Here is a 4,788-nt window from a genome sequence, read left to right as displayed (position 1 = left end):
GGGGGAGGGGTTGGGGTCGCACCACTAGTGGGGGAGGGCTGTGGGGGTTGGGGTCAGCGCCTGACGCCGTTCTCGATCCGGTGAGACATGCTGCAAAAGCGAATCTGTCCGAGGCCCGTCGGCGCCGGGTCGCGGCAAGGCCGTCCCCATTGCGGTGGGCGCGCGGTGCCGTTTGTCTCCAAGGAGGTGGCAGCCAGAGATGGGCAGGAATGTCCATAAAAATTCAGGTTCACGCTGCCGAAATCGCGGGGAGGCCGTTTGCCTCCCGGCTGCGCTGATTCTGAATTCATTGTCCTCTGACTGGTTGCTGCTGGAGGGCTGACTTCACTCAGCCTTTTATCTACAAATAGCAGTCTAGCTAGTGAAACAAAAAAAACCCAACGTTGTTTCTGTGCGGTCTTGGTGGAGCGGCTGCTGTTGGGGAGGAAGTTGTTACTTCTGCATTTCTCTTTTTTCTCTAGCTGATACCAAGACACTTCTGTCTAGGCAGGCCCAGGGAGCAGGCGAGCATCGAAAGTGTGTAGAGAAACGCCTGTCTGACCATGTAGACCCTGTGCAGCAAAGGGAGGAGGTTTCTTGTATTCCCCAAGACTGAAAGTATTGGAAACCAAGCAGCAGCTTCTGGGCAGGGCGACAGCGGAGATAGCAGAGGTGTTTTTCTGTCATAGTTTCATAGTTGTTGGGCTGGAAGGGACCCGAGTGGATAACCAAGTCCGACCCCCTGCCATGAGCAGGAAAAGATGCTGGGGTCAAACGACCCTGACATGGTGTCTGTCTAGTCTCCTCTTAAAGACCCCCAGGGTAGGAGCCAGCACCACTTCCCTTGGAAGTTGGTTCCAAATCCTAGCCGCCCTCACCGTGAAGTCACGCCTCCTGATATCTAGCCTAAATCTACCCTCCGCCAGCTTGTGACTGTTATTCCTGGTCACTCCTGGCAGCGCTCGGGGGAACAGAGACTCTCCCATTGCATGCTTGTCCCCCCTGGCCAGTTTATAAACAGCCACCAGATCCCCCCCTCAGCCTTCGCTTGCGAAGGCTGAACAGGTTCAGGTCCCATCACTTCTCCTTGCATGGTCAGGGGGCAGTGAGGCAGGCCCTATGAGTGGCCTCCTCTGGACCCTCTCCATGCTGGCCACATCCCTCCTGAAGTGCGGCGCCACAACTGGATGCAGTACTTCAGCTGTGGCCTGACCAGTGCCGCACAGAGGAGGAGGATCACCTCCCTGGACCTGCTCGAGATGCATCTGTGGATGCACAGCAAGGTGCGGTCGGCCTTCCTGACCATGGCCTCACGCTGCCAGCCCATGTTCATTATGGCATCAGTGATGACTCCAAGATCCTTTTCTGCCTCTGCACTGATGAGAAGGGAGTTCCCTAGCCTGTAGGTATGCTGCTGGTTCTTCCCCCCCATGTGCAGTATCTTGCACTTGTCAGTGTTGAAACCCATCCTGTTCTCATCCACCCATCACTGTGACCTGTCCAGATCTAGTTGTAGCCTGTCCCTTTCCTCCAGTGTGCCCACTTCTCCCCACATGTTAGTGTCATCTGTGAATTTGAACTAGGTGCTTTTCACCCCCTCGTCCAAGTCACTGATCAAGATATTAAACAGTGCAGGCCCGAGGACTGAGCCACTGCCCACATCCCTCCAGGTCCAATATGACCCATCCACCACCACTCTCTGGGTGTGGCCCCTCAGCCAATTTTTTATTCTATTATTTCAGCTGTTTAATCGAGGCATTTCTAGGGGACAGTTGCATAGTAGTCTGGATAGGGGCAAAATGAGAAGGCTGTGATGATCAAGGAAAAGAGCTCGGGCATCCTGAATCTTCTCGCTATGCAGCAAACCACATGTATTCCCTATCTGATGCATTAGCAGCGGACAGACGTGAATTTGCCATCAGCCTCTGCAACGGTTGGGTCTTGGGGTCAAAGCACAGGCTGGGAGGCGAGGATCTGTGTTCCAGATCCATTGTCACCGATTCACTTTGTGACATTGGTGCGTCGTTTAACCCATGTGTTGCCAGCCATAAACCGGAGAGGGTATCTGGGCTGTCAAGTGCTCGGGGAGCCCTAGGTGAAGGGCATCTTTGCCCTTTGTGATGCAGTAGCGGAGCTGACTGTAGAAATCCCACCCAGCATGAGCTTGCTCTGTGTAACTAGCATCCGTGTCAGATGTCTTGGAAAAGCCAGCAAGCAGAGTTGTTCACCTGCAAGATCTCCTATACGCCGCCTAGGTGCCATTATTACACTGGGAGTGTCTCTGGGAGCACCTGTGTGATCTTAGATGAGCAACATCCTACCAGCATAGATGGCCTGAAATGTCTCCCTTAAGAACATCCTCCCTTCCTCTGGGAGAGCAAAGCCTTTACTTATGACTGTCCTTTATCCATCTTTGGTCTGCTTCCACATGTTGCCTGCAGGCCAGAGCTGAACTCCTCCTGTCTCTCGCTCAGGTCACGAGAGCTGCTGGTTGAAAACAGCTCTTGATAGTCTACCCTGAGCACGGCCTGAGTCCCAGCCATCCAGGGGAAGACATATTGGCCTGCTGATGGATGGACTGGCTAGATCCTTTTTAACTTTAGAGTTGAAAATGAAGGACTCATCATTTCATTGGTAGCCCTAACAAATGTGCAGCCAGAGCTATCATCAGCATTGGGTTCAAGGAAGAAGACCAAAATCAATGGCTTTTTATTTAAAACCTATATTTAAAATAGGCTTTGACAGCCTGAGGTAACAGGCCTCAACTCGACATAATTTAAGATCGTTTAAACTAAGGGGAAACCTCAAGCTGTACTTTTCCTGCCAAAGCTTCAGAGAGTCAAACTGCTGAACAGGAAGAAGACGCTGGCTAAGCAGCTGGGTTCAGACAGGCTGTCAGCGTCTGCTAGCAGGCACCACATCCCCAGCTACAGACAGACTCATTTTCATGTAGATTAATTTGACTGGACCAGTTCAATGGCCAGTCAATGGCTGAGAAACCAATTGGGAGACAACATGCTTTTTTTCCTTCCCGTGAGCAAAAGCGAGATGAGGGGATGAGTGAGATCTGCTGCTCCTAAAATCTTGAAGGAGGCAGTGATGAGAAGCAGTGCAATGTTCTGCCCCTGTGGATGAACGAAGGAAATATGAATGAGTCTTTTAATTGCAAAACGTCTTTTTGTCTTTAAAAATCTGGTAAATTTAAGGTAGATATTATTGAACTAACCCCCCAAATAGGCTGCTGGTTGAGCTTAATTCTATTTTCTGTCCATGTGCAGCTTGATGCAAATCACAGGCAAGCTAACCATCTAGGAAATCCCTTTTTCTGTCATAATTTAAGGAGTCTAAAAAAGGAACAGGGGATTTGGACAAATGTCAAGTTACCTATTACCATAAATCTATTGAGGCGCGTCGGGTATCACATGTAGTGCGAAGGTGAATTGCAAATCAACATTTTTAGTGGTTGCTGTCCAGTGAGAGTCTGTCTTTGTTCAGGGGATTGACTTCGCCAGGCTCTGTGACTAATTTGGCATCTGTACCCTATGTGGGGGAGCAGCTTGCCAGGGAAAAATGTGCTTGATTTTTACCTGTGCAGTCATGATACAGTTGGTATTGAAAGATGGGCTTCTTAGCAGTGGCAGGATGTGGTTATTGGGAATTTGTCCTTCAGCATGTAGCCGCGAATGCATTTTAGCTCAAATCGTCTTAGCTGTGTTGTCCTAAATTGTCTTAGCAGGAAATGCCATGGAATGAGGCTGTGCTTTGTACTTCATCTTTATTACCCATCGACTTAGAGCATAAGCTGCTTAAGGCACACATCGTGCCTTGTAGAGCTCTGGGTGTTGATGCTTAGCCTGAGGAGGACATGGCTATGAGCCAGAGGATGCTGCATTTGTCCACAGTGGATCTAAAATGGCCAGGTTAGGCCTCTGTGCTCTTCAGAGAAGCAAATGTGTTTGCGAAGCATGGGAGTCACTGGCTGCCGGCTTTGCACCCTATCCTGAAAGGCAGCTGCGTGCAGGGGGCCTGCCCTGAACCTGGAAGGGAGCTGGCAGGCTTGTGGCAGGCTTTTTGACTCCAGATACATGCGGTCACGTTTGTGCACATCATAAACTGCGCTGCCATCAGCCCTTCGGCCAAGGGGCCGCAAGTGTCTGGACAGGCATCACGATGGGTCTCTGTTCCCCCCACAGCTGGACGTGGAGGTGCAGAACTACCCTGCCAAAATTAGTGCAGGTCCGAGCAGAGCAAGGGCTGCAATTCAGAGCCTCCGGTCCCCACTCTCTCCACCTGCTGCCTGGTTCCTTCCTGCGGTTCTTGGGGCTGTGGGTGCCACCGTGCCCTTTGTCAGAGCTGCTTCACACCATACATCAGTTCCCAGGGGGGTTGAGCAGAGACTTCCTAACACCGTTGCAGTCCCACAAGACTGGAGCCTGAACCAAAAGGCACCGTGTTAGTGTGAACAGGGCCTAGCACAATCCAAGCCCTTCTCCTTTAATGTGATACCTCTCTTGTAACTTTTTATTTTATCGTGGTGTTATTTTTCCAACAACTCTGCAGCATACCTACCAATCCACTGTTGTGCAGCCCTTAGATAGCCGCACTTGGAGCTGTACAAGCTTCTAGAGACTGTTTTATTATTTTGCCCTTCAGAACCAGAGATGTTGTCCTTTGCAACCATCTCTGTCCTTTGGTATTTGATTAAAGGCCTTTATTTATGAATTATTTCATAGATTTCATAGACATTAGGGCTGGAAGGGACCTCGGGAGATCATCGAGTCCAGCCCCCTGCCCAAAGGGCAGGAAGTC

The sequence above is a fragment of the Crocodylus porosus genome, unplaced genomic scaffold (genome assembly GCF_001723895.1).
Source record: "Crocodylus porosus isolate Cpor-Errol unplaced genomic scaffold, CroPor_comp1, whole genome shotgun sequence".
Lineage (NCBI taxonomy): Eukaryota > Metazoa > Chordata > Crocodylia > Crocodylidae > Crocodylus > Crocodylus porosus.
Note: the sequence above shows the minus strand (reverse complement) of the source record.